This window comes from Notolepis coatsorum, assembly GCF_963971535.1.
Source record: "Notolepis coatsorum genome assembly, chromosome: 7".
In the NCBI taxonomy this organism is placed as follows: domain Eukaryota; kingdom Metazoa; phylum Chordata; class Actinopteri; order Aulopiformes; family Paralepididae; genus Notolepis; species Notolepis coatsorum.
This window is the reverse complement of record NC_140171.1, coordinates 141,526,019-141,531,393: the sequence shown is the minus strand read 5'-3', so window position 1 is coordinate 141,531,393 and position 5,375 is coordinate 141,526,019.

Sequence of the window (5,375 nt, the reverse complement as noted above, 5' to 3'; positions counted from 1 at the left end):
TCTACTAACCCCATCAGGATGGGGGAGAAACAAGGGTGAGGCTCTGAGACCCAGTGTCACCTTAGCCCCTTTCGTGACTGTGATGCACCGAGTGAATCCACAGTCACTTCCTAGCCCGTAGCAAACCAACCTATGTTGACCATGAAGGACTGGTTCTGCCCGAACCGTTCGTTATACAAGTATCACAGAGAAATTCCAAAGGTACTCACAGTTGCACGAGGGTTTCGGACAAAAATACGTGATGGTTTGAAAGCTCGGCGTTGCTAATAAACATTTAAAATATTTTTTATAAACTAGTCAACACTGCTCAAAACCGCTCTATTTCCGTATTTGGCTGCCTGGTGCGCCTGCGCTGTGATCACAGCGCATGCGCATCATGCACCCAACGCCGGAAATAATGCAGTGTTGACCAGTTTATAAAAAATATTTAAAATGTTTATTAGCAACGCTAAGCTTTCAAACCATCACGTATTTTTGTCCGAAACCCTTGTGCAACTGTGAGTACCTTTGACATGTCTCTGTGATACTTGTATAACGAACGGTTCGGGCAGAACCAGTCCTTCATGGTCAACATAGGTTGGTTTGCTACGGGCTAGGAAGTGACTGTGGATTCACTCTGTGCATCACAGTCACAAAAGGGGCAAAGTGCCACACAGAAAAACAGACCAGCAATAGTATCCCTATGCTGTTAAACCCCACACATGGGAAAAGCACAGGGAAAACCCTGGACACACACAAGTGACCCAGCGTCACAGCAACACAGGAATATAGCAACACATTACAAGTATGGTTGGGAAAAACCGGGGCTATTTACCAAACCGCATCTGAAACCAAGCGTTTCACATGCCAACTTCCACGCCACAATGGAACACGACCAACACAACAATGAAACTGATCTCATCCATGGCAAAAGGCGCCCCATGTGGTCGCAGTCTCACAGGCTTTATCTACCCGCCCCTTGATGATTGATTGCCCTCAGCTGAAGTCATTGGACACTCAGCAGTCAAGTCAAGAGTTTTATTTGTCACGGCATACAAGTATACAATGAAATGCGGGGGGTCTTGCCCGCAATGATTGTGCATAATACAATAAAAATAATAATATAATAAGAATCCAATAGAACGACATTGTGCAATAATATAAGTAATCAAAGTAGGGCATATCGGTATATGTACATGAGTTTTTACAGAGCATGGTAGGACATGCTAGGTCCTGTGGTAGTGCAATACACTGTTAGCTACGGATGAGGCACTGGGTCTTTATGTACACTGCTATACAATGCTATATTATACAATCTCAAGTTATACTATACTATTCTTAAAGTGACCTTTCCTTTTGTAAAGTGACCATAAGTGTGAGCAGCATGAGTGTGTGTGTGCTCATGTTAAAGTGGCTGCTAGTGTGTGAGCGTGTACAGTGTGTGTGGAGAGTTCAGTGTTCAAGGCTCTGATGGCCTGGGGGAAGAAGCTGAGCCGAAGTCTCTCTCTCCTAGTTGCTGGTGTTCGCAGGCGTTTCCCTGACCGCAGCAGCTTGAACAGGCTGTTTGTTGGGGTGGTGAGGGTCTCTCATTATCCTGCAGGCTCTGGATTTGCACCTCTTGTTATATAGGACCTGCAGGCTGCAGGGGTGGTAGTGCAAGTACAGAGGAAGCGGCGGGCGGTACCTGAAGGGAACACAAAAAGGGAATTATTTCCCAGTGACACCACCATACACAAATAATACACAACATACCATAATAACTTACCTATACTAACCTGATGTTCACATGGTGTTACAAATACAATCATAATGGTAATGACCGACCCACCTACGTCACAGTGCACTACAGCAGCTCAGTGCCAAAATCTGGCATTTTGAGTCACTCTTGCCTGCTGTAACTGCCATCACTTTTGGTGCACGTGTGCCTGGTCACTGTGTTACGTGCAGCTTTTAACCCTTTCACTACCACACTACCAAAGGTTTAACCCTTTCACTGTGACCATACGGAAGGTTAACCCTTTCACAACCACACTACAGAAGGTTAACCCTTTCACTACCACACTACAGACAGTTAACCTTTCACTACCACACTACAGACGGTTAACCTTTCACTACCACACTACAGACGGTTAACCGTCTGTCGTGTGCCGTCTGTAGTGTGGTAGTCAAAAGGTTAACCTTCTGTAGTGAAAGGGTTAAACGAGCCCTAGCAAGTGGCCGTGCCTCAAGAAGGGCCAAACAGCTTGCAAGATTTTGTTACTCCTCCCATGTAATAGCCAGACAGTGTGGCACAGTGGCAGAGAAGATGTCCTGGAAGGCTGTTGAGCCTCTAAAATATTTTAATCCAATGTACATTTGATTTTATCTGCAGATTCAAATAAAGTATTTAAAACGTGTGTGTGTGTGTGTGTGTGTGGGCGGGTGTGCGTTTGCGTGCATTGGATAAATGTGTGCACATGTATATGTGTAACGACTGTTACATCCCTCAGTCTCTGTTTACAAGAAATAAAACGTATAAAATATTGTGACTTCAGATGATTATGTCTCACTGGGAATGAATGTGTGTTCTGTGTTGCCTATAGTGCTGATCTCATGTGCGTGTGTGTATTTTGTACATATGTGTGTCTGTGTGTGTGTGCGTGCATGCTCACTCACTCTTAACTCTTTCTCAATTGGAGAGACACAGCCTGCAGGAAAAATATAAACACGAAACCATTACACCAATAATAGGATCTCTCCAAAACCATTGCTCCTGATATGAAAAGTGGTCATGGCCAGGTTTGTGTGTGTGGTTGGGTATATATAAGTGTGATGAGGAAGGGAGAACAGAACAGTGATAGCCTATATTCATATTATAGGTTCATAGCAAGTTCATAATAAGTTAATATTATCATGGTAGTTTGTTGGTACAGTTTTACCGTGGTATCAGTCATTTTATAGATAATTTACCATGATATTACCATGGTAATTACTAATAGTTATATATCACTGTGGTACCACTTTTGTACTTATGTAACGGTTGTGACAACGTCACCTCAAACTTCGATGCCCCGAGGGAGATTCGAACACGGTCTGCCACGCCGCGTGCAACAACACAGACCGCTATACCAAGAGGTGAATTAACTTCTTTGTACCGTGTCTATGCGTCTTTTGAGGATGTGAGAGTGAGTTTAACCCATAGATACTCACCCCAGCCCTTCTTTTTTTTATCCACTTTTTCTCCTCCTGTTTTTCTGTATTTTTCTCCCATCCAATTTTAGTCGTTATGGCAATTCCCCCCTCCCCTTCCTGGTCGTTGCTCGCATGTGCCCCCCACTGGTCGGTCTAGGGAGCCCTAAAGTCTATCAGATGCTTCCTCTGAGACATAGGAGACAGCCCGCAGCAATTTTTTAAACCGGCCAGCGCGGACTCTCATTGGTGAAGTGTAACGCGTGGGAGGTCACACTACCTTCACCATCTCCCTTCCTTGCTGTGCAGGCGCCCTGACCGACCTGTAGGAGTCGCTGTTTACAACGACCAGATTACCACCCACCGGCTTCCCTCCCGCTGACTCTGCCAATTGAGCCAGTATGACGGCCGGCCAAGCCAGAGGCAACGCTGACAGCCGGATTCGATACCAGTGTCTCTCGCGTTGGTGACGAGCGATTAGTCCGCTGCGCCACCCAGCCGCCTTCACCCCAGCCCTTCTTGACTGCGCTTCACAATACCATCCGTTACACTTAAATAATATCATGGTGTAAGAGTGGCTGGGAACACACAGACCAGAAACGTCTCTCTTGCTTGACAGCACAAATGTGTCTCCTTTATTAAAGCCCCAAAATAAAAGTGCCAAAAAATGGCAGACTCACTCAACAACACTGGCGCTGCGGTAACCATGGTTACACTACCCAGCGCTATTTAGTTTAGTGCACAGTCCGTGTTGAATATAACACTACCCAACAGGTTGTGGTGAAGTATGTCTGTGTTTCAAGTAACATAATTTAATAGCCTGTGTTTCTATGTAGTGTGTCCACTACAATAGTATAATTAAATTCAAACCATGATACTGATGGTAATATAATAATAATAATAATAATAATAATAATAATAATAATAATAATAATAATAATAATAACTTTATTTGTATAGCACTTTTCATACAGAAGTTGCAGTTCAAAGTCCTAACCAAATAATACACGAGACCCTCTTCTTGGGACCAAGTAAGGTTTTGTCGATATTCCAATGTACAGTTTCCCCCCCCCCCACCTACACAACCCCCCCCCCCCCCCACCTACCCAACCTCCTCCAATGTACAGTTTCTACGTCAAATGTATATACTCTCTTTTTTAGACTCTTCTTGTATCACAAACAGTACTGTATTTGTAGATCTGGTATGTCATAAATGTATAGATGTAGCAGTACTGTCTATCTGTGTGTCATATATGTCCTGATGAATTGAAAATGGGGGACCCTGATTGATTGAAAAGTTTATTAACAGATTGCAGAATGGGTACAGTACAGTACAGCTCAATACATACAATCAGGGCTTGACGTTGACACTTGCCCACCTGCCCAGGGCTAGTGAAAATGCTGAGTGGCTAGTGACTTTGGAAAACCACTAGCCACAGTGGCTAGTGAGCCAAAAAGTTAACGTCAAGCCCTGCATACAATTGTTAAGGGGATGCAGACCAGAGAAAGACTTTCGTCTTGTTTACATCAGGGTCCCCCATTTTCAATTCATCATAACATATATGACATACATGACATACAGATAGACAGTACTGCTACATCTATATACATTTATGACATATCAGATTTGCAAATACAGTACTGTTTGTGATACAAAAAGTGTCCAGAAAAAGAGTGTATATACATTTGACGTAGAAACTGTACATTGGGGAAGGTTGGGTGGGGTGGTTGGGTAGGGGACGACGACACTGTACACTGTACATTGGAATACTGACAAAGCCATACTTGGTCATTTACTGTACAACTGGGTTAGGACATTTGTAGGGGCCAGTTTCGAATTGCAGTCTCCCGTAGGTGTTTTTTGAGAGTGTTTTTGAAAGTGGGTAGTGATTCACATTCCTTTACAGCTTTGGGTAGTGCGTTCCACATTGATGTGGCATAATTGCGAAACGTGTTTAGTCCCTTGTTTGAGCCGAATCTGGGTTTAACATGATTTGTGGAGCTCCCTCTGGTGTTGTGATCGTGGTGAATGAATGAATGAATGAAAACTTTATTAACAGATTGCAGAATGGGTACAGTGCAGTACAGCTCAATACATACAATTGTTAAGGGGATGCAGACCAGAGAAAGACTTTCGTCTTGTTTCCACCAGGGTCCCCCATTTCCAATTCATCGTAACATATATGACATACATGACATACAGATAGACAGTACTGCTACATCTATAC